The 11,235-nt window shown below is 39.5% G+C and overlaps 1 protein-coding gene across 1 annotated transcript in view; it reads left to right on the top strand.

Annotated features, from left to right (window-relative positions):
- The first annotated feature begins 10,326 nt into the window (after window positions 1-10,326).
- The window catches only part of pea15 (proliferation and apoptosis adaptor protein 15), a 57,852-nt gene continuing 56,943 nt past the window's right edge, over window positions 10,327-11,235 (top strand). Inside the window, exon 1 of the mRNA XM_085350698.1 lies at window positions 10,327-10,705. The gene's annotated coding sequence lies outside the window, so the exon portion shown is untranslated. The remainder of the gene's footprint in view (window positions 10,706-11,235) is intronic.

Genomic DNA, 11,235 nt, shown 5'->3' with positions numbered 1-11,235 from the left:
AGCTTTAAAAAAAATGTTTATTCATTTACATTTTTCTTGATGCTTCTCATAATTATAACATAAATATCAAAGTGCGGTCCTGTCCAGTCAGTTAGGCAGCTTCTTCAGAGTGCTTGGTGACACCGCTGAACGTTCTGCTGCAGTTACACATTACTATTTTTCTTCAAATATTTAAGCTCTTTTGTAAACACTCAATTAAGGCTAAACAGAGCAGCCAAGTACAGGTCTTGCTATTCTGTGGCATGGTATTTGATGGCATGGCATCACAACAGTGTCTCGCTCTCCATGAAGCAGTTGAGCAGACAGCAGCAAAAGATACAAGCGGATATTTTAGGTCAATATTGAGCCCATTTCAAAGATAAACAGTAAAAGTGAAGTTTAGATCCACTGAAAACCAAAAATATTCATGTATAAATGGTAAATGTATATTATTAAGTGAAGAAAAAAACACACTAAGTACTGGTTGTGACATTTTTTTTCTTATGTGGAATAATTTAAAGCTAAATAAATGTCAAATACTGAATTATTTAATCAATTTTTAGCAAAAATAAGACAGCAAAAATAAATACAAATAGTAAAGCTTTCTAGATGCATTTGATGTATGTCAAGAAATGAACAACTCCTATCTCAGCATTTAAAACAACAATTCAGCCACATAATGTGAGAGTTTCAGCAACTTAGCACTGTCATTTTCTATGTTATGAACCATGATAATAGATAGGCAGGACCATAAAAACAAATTTCCCAAATCCAGAAAAACACTGACGTTCAAAATGCTCCAAGCCACTGCTGATTGGTCAGATGCAATTATGTCTCTCTGTGATCTATGCTGATTGGTTGGGAAAAGTTCACGGTTGGTTTTACAACCTGACAGAGATGCATGGTGAGGCCAGTGTTGATGTCCATTGAAGGTACCATTTATGGTTCCTTAAGAGAAAAACTCTAAACCCTGGGGCCAAGGGGGAAACTAAGATATATCTATGAATGGGTATAAAAAGGAGTTGAGTGTAAATCCAAAACAGTGAACTGACATATGGTGGAAATAATAATGATTACATATCAGAAGAACAGCAGACATTGTGGTTATTGTCTGCAAGCCATTTTCTGCACACCTCAATTATCTGTAATAACTTCTGCGTGTACAGGAAAATAACTATGGTAGACACATTATTTCAAAGTTGAACCACAATTCGATAAGTTAAATAAACTCTTTCCCTGCTAAATAAGTTTGACTGATCTGTGGCTTTGTTTGGTTACTGTAGCCTTTAATTTCCAGCCTGTTTCTTACCTGGTTTAATAATGTCACTTTGTTCTAGTAGCGTTGCAATCACGAAGCGTTATTATTACCTCCATGATTGAAAGCTAAAAGGAAAAAGTATGAAACTGAACCAGTTGCCTCAACAAGAATATAAATTATCATCTGTCTGAGCGACTTTTACACATTCTTATGTCAAAGCAACACATTCTTATGTCTTGTCCATCTGTGTGAGCCTTAATTGAAACTATTTAAAAGAGCATAATAATTACTATTATTGATGGATTTTCTGTAGTAGCAGTTGTAATAGCTGAGCTTTTAGTATTATTATTTAATCATAGGAAAGAGCCCAGCAGAAAGCATTAAATGGTCATGGTTTAATAACAAGGGAGGGCAGAGTTGTCTGTCTGCTGGCTGCTTTGTGGCATTTGTCATTACCGCTCTGATCTGGATGCCTATGTGTTTATAATAGGGTTGGATGCCCCGAGCTGTCGGCCTGCACTTAGTGCGGTTGGCGATTAGAGCTCAGCCTTTAATTTCTGCTACAGAGGCAGTGTCATCATGGGGAAGGGTGAGGAAATGAAAAACAGAGGGCAGGGATGACTACAGGACAGATGCTAAACCAGGAAGATAATGACAATGTGGAGGAGACGCTTCTTTAAAGCTGTGTTTACAAGGAGGAGGAAGTGCAGGTAGGCAGTGAGTGATGAGAGAAGGCAGGTGAGCTGGCAACATGACAAATGGGAAAAGATATAAGCTGGAGGACAACGCAGACTGAAAGAAACAGACAGAATCTGTGTTACATGTTGTAGTCTAAGGAGCTTGGAAAGAAAAGCGTCTGGACTTCTTTGAGTTGCTTGAAGACGTTTCACCTCTCATCCGAGAAGCTTCTTCAGTTCTAAGGTCAAATGGTGGAGAGTCCCAGATTTAAACCCAGTGGGAGTTTCCCCCCAAAGAGGGACAAAGGACCCCCTGATGATCCTCTACCTAATCACATGAGCCAAGGTGTGAAAGCGGGTGTGGGTCACAACCAGCCAGGGTTTAGGGTCTTTGGGGGGAAACTCCCACTGGGTTTAAATCAGGGACCTTGACATAAGTTCCAATTTAGTGACAAAAATAAAGGATATAACCTCGAAAGGATCCAAAATTATGAGTTTGTGCAGCTTGCTCTCAGTGATTAACAAAGATCAGACAACACTGAACATACTGCCATTAAAATCCAAAAAAACACACTTTAAACTGTGGTGAGTAAAGCTTTTAAAACAGCAGAAAAGAAAGTTTGGGAGGGTGAAAACAACAGAATATAAGATCTGAATAAAAGGGGTGCTGTGACTCTGCATTTTCATTGTTTCCCTTTCTACTGAATCATCCCTCTCAATAAGCACATTCACACACAGTGACACAAAAGTCCCTCGATATCCCCTCTCTCTGTGTCTCTGTGTCTCTCTCTGTCTCTGTTTCTCTCTGTCTCTGTCTGTTGTCTCTTCTTTCCATCCTTTCTCCATCTGAGTTTTGCTCTTTTTCCCCCTTTTTATCATCCAGTTCAGGTTTATTCAATTATATTTCTTGCATCTTTCTCCTCCTTCCTTTCTTCTTTCCTTCTTTTCACAGCAGCTGAACCCTCAGTTGTTTTATTTGGAGAAGCTTCCTTTCTGGGCTTTGGTCTCCCCTCAAATAAACAAGCCAGTCTTGTGATGGGAAGCAAGAACTTCCCTATTTTAGTTGTTCTGGGAAAAACACACATGCAAACAAAATCAGAAACACACACACACACACATGGGCACATAAATGCCCAGTTTCACACACGCATGCTGTACATTGCATGCATTTTTTTCTGTTAAATTGCAGCTTAACCCAAACCTCAGATTAGTGTTCTTGTGTGTGAGCCTTTTGTTTTTGATCTGGGTCCTGCCTGTCTGATGGCATGTGGAAGTGGCCCGACTGTGCATTTGTATGCTGATGATATTATTATGTTCAGTCTGCTGTTAAACTCACCAGTACTACTCTGAGTTATAATTTAACAACCAGAAATTGTTTCTCAATCCAGATAAAAGTAAACAGATCCCCCTCTTTTTAAAAAAAAAATTTGTTAATGCAACTACTTATTTAGCAACCGAATCCATCCAGACATGTCGACATGGTAAAGACGTCCTGCTGAAATTTAAACTGAGCATCAAAATGAGGAAGAAAGTTGATTTACAGTAACTCTGAACATTGCCGATGGGCTTCTCTGTCATGGTCCCCCTGTCTGCCCGGCCGGCTCCACAAGGCCACATGTGTTTGGTGTACATTCTCCTCTCTCCTCCCCGCCAGGGCGGAGCTCACTTCAGGCTCCCGCCCTTGGCACACACACCTCCGTCTCGTCAGGCTCTAATTATGGGTTCGACTCTTAAGGCCGGGACGCAGACAGCCTCACCGCTGGATGATTGTGCTAGACACGTCAGTAAACCTCAGCCTGGTATCCTTAAGCGTTGTGGACCTGCTGTGATCTCTGTGTAACCCTCTTTTCTTCTGTGCACAGTTTCCCCGGACCCGTGACCAACCTGTTGTTTGAACCGTTGTAAAGAAGAAGAGCTAGCGTGTATGTGACTCCTATCCCGGACTTCCCTTTCGGACCCAGGACTCTCGCTCCCCTCACTGTATATATCTGCACCTGGTGACTGTGTAAATAAACGTTGTTTTTCCCTGAACTGTGCTCTGCGCCTGAGTCCTACCACATCGCATGACATTCTCGTAGTATTTAAAAAACTGCTGATCTGCTGGGATTTTCACACGCAACCGTCTCTGGAGAGAGAATTGTTCAAAAAGGAGAAAATATTCAGTTAGCAGCAGTTCGCTGGGTGAAAACGTCAGAGGTCAGAGCAAAATGGCCAAACTGCTACAAGCTGATAGGAAGCCAACAGTAACTCAAATGAGCAGGCATTTCAACCAAAGTATGCTGAAGAGCATCGCTCAATATACATCATGTCAAAGCCTATGGACATGGACTAGGAAAAGGCAAAGACCGCCCTGGGTACTATTTATATCAGCTGAGAACAAGAAACTGAGTTTCGCTAAAATGAAACAACAGAAGACTGCAAAAATGGCCTGAGGAGTCTCGAAATCTGCTCCAACATTTGAATTATAGGATATTGAGTGTAGTCTATATGAAAGCATAGATCCATCCTGCTTTGTATCAATAGTCCAGGTGGTGTAATAATGTGGGGGGATATCAGCAGGCTTTGGGCCCTTTACTACCAACTGAGCATCATTTGAACACCACAGTCCACCTGAGTTTGTCCATCCCTTTAAGACTTAAAGGGATGGACAAACTCATCTTGTACCATCTTCTTCCTGCTTCCTGCAGGATAACACACCATGTCACGAAGCTCAAATCATCTCACACTGGTTTCTTGAACATTATAATGAGTTCTTTGTACTCAAGTGGCCTCCACAATAATTAATTCTTAATCTAAGAAAAGAGACCCTTTGGGGTGTAGTGGAAAATGAGATTCTCATCATGGATGTGCAGCCGCCACATCTGCAGCAACTGTGCAATGCAATCATGTCAATGTGGACTAGAATCTATGAGAAATGATTACAGCACTTTGTTGAATCTATGGAGAATTAAATATAAAGGAGATCCAATGCAATACTAGGAAGGGGATCCTAATAGCTGGCTGGTGAGTGTATGCTTTTTATGAATCCAGAAATAGTGATTATGATAATCTTATCATCTCTACCGAGAATGACTGAATCACTCTGCAGACTGTTTTCACCAATCTTGTTAAAGTCTAGTTTTACTCACTGTGCACCTGCAGCCTGGAGTAATGGGCAGATAAGTTAAAAGCTTGCCTCTTTTTATTTCCTTGCATAAATATAAATTGCATTTTAATTCTATTTTATTTCATTCTGAGCTCCGTAGTCGATACATGTATCTTAAAACTTTAGCTTTTTAAATATTCTTCACTGATATCTAACCAGCTTATTTTTACACCTACATCTTCTTTTCTTCAGCTGTGTTGTAAGTGAGAACTCATCCTTTAGGGATATAAGGTTGAACCAGAGTTTTATTTTTTGTGCTTTTAATGAACACTGAGAGATTTTTACCAGATATCTGAGGGGTAAAGGACAGGCTAATGGATCAATTCTCCTTTGTCAGGGGTTTTCCTTTTTTCACTGTAATAGCACTGTTATTTTAATACTTCAGTTTTTTTTCTTTACTTCAAACTCTCTGTGAAAGGATTTTGTTACCATGGCAAGCCCAAACAAGTGAGTTTGTGCTAACACTAATGTTTTTCATATATGTGGTGCATCCTTAGAGAAAAAATAAATCTCCTATATGCTACAGAGTTGACGCGTCCTTTAGAGATATTTCTAAGAATAAATGAGATGAGCTTTGGGTGCCTAGAAAAGCGCTATATAAATCTAATCCATTATTATTATAGAATTCTTGACATGGCAATGATTGAAAGGTTAACTCTTTATTGTTCCGCTACAGGAAGTTGGGGAGCTCATGTTGAGAATGCTTCCATAAATCCCAGTGCGCTAATCAACATATGGCCTCCAAGGCAACCAAAGATTGTCAACTGACTCATCCATCACCCACTGAGATCTATTTGAATATCTGACATGTGATGCAAGAGTTAGAAACACAAGCTGTTGTTTTCCACTCCTTTTGTATTTGTAAGCATTGACGTGTTCAGTTTTTGTTCATGAAAAATGGCTGAAGTTGAACCTCAGCTCTTTCAAGTAGAAAATACCTTAGATTAAACCCATAAAAAAGAAGTTTTGTTGTGCTGTTTTCTGTATCACTCTGAGTCCAAAGAGCACTGTCTCATTCTCCATTTCAGATGACTCTGTCCTTATTTGCATGCATTAACAACAGGAAGCCCATTGTTACAGTGAAACCTGATCTGGAGACGACTGACTGAGGTGGTGACAGGTACAGGAAATCTGGTGTCACTGTATTCACTGCTGTTTGCAATATAATGATGATCATAATTATATTTTATTTAATATTTTGTTTACTATATATATATATATATATATATATATATATATATATATATATATATATCGACAGGATGTTTGCAAAACATTTCATGGTTTTGCTTAAATATACATTCAGTTTTTACGTCCAAGTATGTTATTAGTGTTCCTTTCTTTAGCAGGTTTTTGCATGAACTGCTTCTTTGTTCATTGAATCAATATTAAGCCTATCCCAGCTGACTTAGGGTGAGAGGCAGGGTACACCCTGGACAGGTCGCCAGTCTGTTACAGGGCTAATACTTACTAATTAACCTATCCTCAATAATTGCACGAATGTGGGAGGAAGCCACAGTATCCAGAGAAAACCCAGGCAAACTCAACACAGAAAGACACTGGCCTGATCGTGGAATTGAACTCAGGACCTTCTTGCTGTGAGGCAACAGTGCTAACCACCATGCTGCCCCATTTAATTAACATTACACTGAAATAAACATTTTTAACTTTTCAATTCTTTTCTTGTCGTGTGGTCACTGATATTTAAGTGAGAAAGCGAGGTTCTGCTGATGTGTAAGGAATTTAATGCTGTTGGCATCAAGGCGAATTTACAGCACTAACTTAAGTGTTTATTTCAAGGCTACATGCACTTTCAAAAATGTACAGCTGATCTGTGTTTTAAAAAAGCATCCATTGGGTTTAAAAGACAGCAAAGAAGTGCACTGAAACAGTAATGGGCTAACTCACATGCTTCCCCTGAATCAATGCCAATTTAGGGTGTTGTTGATAGTGAAGACAATCTTTAGCAATCTGAAATAAGAAGGCATTCATCATTTTCAACGTTTTCAGCAAAATAAAGCTTAATCTTCATCTTTCATTCCAGAAAACTTTGCAAAAGAAAAGACAAACCAGTGTTTTCCATTCAATAAGGCCAACAAGTCAATGAAGTCATTGGAAAAAGTGCTCAAAACAGGATAAAATATATGTGTCTTTTTAATTTGTCTCCTCATCAGTCCAAACTTTTAAGTCAGGCGTCATGAACATCATGATTTTTTACAGGCATTAAATAGTCACTTTTATTAATAAATAAAGATGTAAACATAGTCATGATTACACCCTAGTGATCTTAAAAACTACTCAAATAATAGCCGGTGAGGCCTTAATGCAACTACAGCTCTGTTTAGTAAGACTGTAGTATTACAGTCTGTCATCACTCAGCATCACAAAGAATATAAATGCATTTAACCTCAGTAAATGTTATGCTTTGGTTCTTTGAATTGCAGCAGTTTTTCTGATTTTTAAGTAAAAGCAAATGGAAACTTTCCCAAGATCAGCGTTCTTAATCCAGTTCTTTTGCACCCTCGTGAGTGATCATGTGTACATGCTTGTGTATTAGTAAAAAAAGGGGACTTTTTCCAATGCCCGAGGTCAAAACCTGAGAAGAAAAGCGTTATTCATAACCTCCAGATTTGATGATCTGCATCACCATGAGTTACAGAGCAACTGCAAAGTCATAACAACACAACAAAATCATGAGATGCACTGTAAAATTTTGTAATTTAAAGGTTATTTTTATATTCTATATTATGAAATGTGTTTTATTTTAAATTTGGGGGCATTTTTTTCATGTCCGTCATAACATATTCCAAAATTATGTCAAAACACACTCACGCACTTCTGAGGTGTGTGAAGAGGCCATTAGCAGTTTATTCCAGCAGAATGATTTCTTTGAGTGATCTAAAGTTTAGTCGTCGGACATTTGATGTACGGCACCTGTTTTTGGATTTAAGTTACACTTTGCAAGAATGAACACAGCTGTGCGCTTCACACCCAGCTACGCGCACTTCTGAAGACCTTTGAAAAGTGAAGTGTAGAATGTCTCAAGCAGCTTTTAACAGGAAGCAATTCTTGTTTTCTTGGTGTAACCTGAAGATGGTTAAAAAAACAGGAAATGTGACATCACATATAAAGGTATTTCCACTACACATAGTCATTATTTTTAGTTGTCTGGACGTTTTACTCTAAGTTCCTGATGGTCGCAAAGACTGCTCAAAAAACGTACTTTACCTTACTTTACACTTAAAAGAGGGTTTGTGTTCTTTTCATCATCAAATATGTAGGACTAGCTGGAGTTAACGGGCTACTTCAACCGTTTATGCAGCAACAAAAGTTTAATCTCCAAAAAGGTTTTGTGGGGAAGCAAGGGAAAAATGGTAGTGCATGCCAACTTTGCTTTGACAGCTTACAGTAATTTTTATTTCGGCATTGTAGAGCCTATAGCATTTATGTGCTTCCCCTGCTGGACCGTTTTACTGTCAAAACACTAGTGAGCAGTAGAGCTTCTCTTGAAAATTATTAGCCATGAAAATTACGCTTAGAGTTACAAAAGAGTTTGCAGTTAAATAGTTCCAACTGTACAGTAACTGTGTGTTAGACATGGACGCTACTATCTACTACCAATCTAAACATATCTCCATGTTTCTGATGGTGATGACTTCTGACTGACTTTGAATGCAATTATCATTCCAATACTATGAGAAATAATAGCCTCGTTATAATCTATGGATGCATCTCGCTAACATAGTTGCTTTGTGTTGCAGAATGTGTAATGTGAAAGCAATGAAATAATATTTTATTCCCATTGAAAGAACAGACATCGGTCGTTTTTAAAGCAATTTTGTGACAGAAATATCTGAAATACAGACATAAACTCTATAATTGCAGCTGTTTTCCCACTTGTGTCCTTTTTCACTGTACTAAGGGGGAAACCTTTCTTTCGGAGGCCAGAGGGGAGAAACTAATGAATGCTTTAACTTCATTTGAGAGATCAGCACCCAGAAGCACAATTTCTGTTGGCTCGCTGTCACTTTTAAAAGAATGGAGTTGAAGCTGGGGGGGATGTTTGTGACAGAGAGAAAGGAACAGGAGGAGGGATTTGCAGACCGGATAGCGGCTCAGTGACATCAGCTTCGAAAAATGTGTGTGTGGAATTGAGAGAGTATGTGTGGAATCAGAGGGAAAATGGCGAATGGGAAGGAGCTCCCACTCTGCTCCTTTTACCGAGAACTAAAGAGAACACGAATGTGTGCTCGTCGTGTTATTCCTGCTGGTTGTTTGTTTCTTTAACTTTAAATTAACCCCACATGTATAACAAATATTTCTCTGGGTTATACTCCAAAAAGGCCCTATTTTAATAAGAGATCAATTGAAGAAATGCCCCAAGTTACCCAGTGATGCATGATAAAGCACGTGTCTGTGGATTCATCTTGCAGTGTCAAAGTGCTTTGAGGACTAAGTGAGTGCTAAACATTTAACAGTCCATATTACCATGGGCTAAACTAAAAGTAGGAGAAGGTAAAACACATAAAATATTTGGATGGAAAGAAGATTAGAGACTAGTGATCACTACTGTGAAGCTTGAGGGTCATTAATGGTGTTTTTAGATTGATTACATGACTAAGCCAATAAAAGAAAGCTAAACCAATAAAACAGCTTAGCACAATAGTCACATGACAGCAAGAAGCTCCCAGGTTTGAAGCTGTCCAAAGACTCTTGTCAGGTTAGCTGGTAAATCTAAAGTGGTGTTAATGTGACTTCAGTGGTTAGCCTGTCCATATGAACATCACATCTCAGCTAGGGTCCTGGATAAGTGCCCTAAACGAGAGTGCTGAGCCAAGGATAAAGCAGCATTCACACATCGGATACTTGAAATTTGTGCAAATGGCGAACAAATTGACATCGAGGGAATGCCTGAATCAGTGCTATCCAGAAGCTCTGAAGAAATGCAAGCTAAAGATGTCCCTTATTTATCCCCAAAAGCATTAATTGAAAGGAAATGAAGAGACATTAAGAAGATAAGATGACAGTGTGTTACAGGGAACACACTGTCAAGCTTCACAGCCCCCTGAAGTCCCTTCAAAAATCGAATTATTATTATTACTAGTAGTAGTACTAGTATTAGCATTAGTATTATTACTGCCATATATAGCGTCGTGTTATTGACAGAGTGAGGCGTTGTTTTCAACAGACGATCTCAGGGCGAATCAGACAGCGTGCTTAACCGTGACCGAGAGAGAGAGAGGAGGGCGCAGAGAGAGAGACAAAAGGCGTTTCCACGTTAGAGCAGCCAGTTTCAGAGGCGGATAGCGAAGCAAGCGGACATAGTGACACCTCACGAGCATCATACACCCCAAACTCGTGCTGACAGTTCGTCTAACCCAGGCACCGCTGCCGCGTTTTGCCACGCTGATGAATCACACTCAAGTTCATCACTGAGCGCCTTAAAACCACAAAAGTGAACCGAAACCAAGCGGGACTGACCAGGTGGACTTTTTTCCTCCCTCCTTGCACCACGTCTGCCGCCTCTGTCGGGCTGCTTTCTACGAGTTTTAGCGTTTTAGAGGAAATCGTCCCGCAGACTCACGCATCACTTCCATCTCTGTGTCTCTCTCCCTGCCTGTAGCTGACTCATTTTTGCTCCTCGGGGTGAGTACATCTCTTTCTAACTCTCCCTTCCTGTCTCCATCTTTTTTCTTTTTTTAAAAAAAAAAAAATCATGCTTTTTCTCACACGCCCGTGGGGGATTGTTGCTTTAAGACCCATTTCCCCCAGAGTGTACTTCATTCATTTGACCGTCATCCCGCTCTCCATTCATGGACACGGCTCATTTCTGTCATTGCATACCGTTACATGGAGGCTGTGTCGGAGACTCGCCTACTTCACAGCCTGCTGTCAATGAGAGTTGTTTTTTGTGAATTATAAAATAAACCTGAGACCCCTGTGAGGAGGACATACAACATTGGTCAGTTAAGTGATTCCACGGGGCGTTCGTCACAGTTGTTTCTTAACAATAAAATAAACACTTTTAAGAAGCTAAAATTGAAATAAGTGTATGTCCTTTACTCATTCATGGACTTTTAAATGGCAAATGGATGGATGTTTCATTCTCAAGAGTGCACTGAATACACCATTGATTAAACTAATTGGATTGAGTGTGGCTGTGGGCAGGCTATTCA

The sequence above is a fragment of the Diplotaxodon limnothrissa genome, linkage group LG3 (assembly GCF_057381915.1).
Source record: "Diplotaxodon limnothrissa isolate DT_005_m linkage group LG3, D_limnothrissa_male_GT1.1, whole genome shotgun sequence".
Lineage (NCBI taxonomy): Eukaryota > Metazoa > Chordata > Actinopteri > Cichliformes > Cichlidae > Diplotaxodon > Diplotaxodon limnothrissa.
This window is presented reverse-complemented; position numbering and strand designations above follow the sequence as displayed.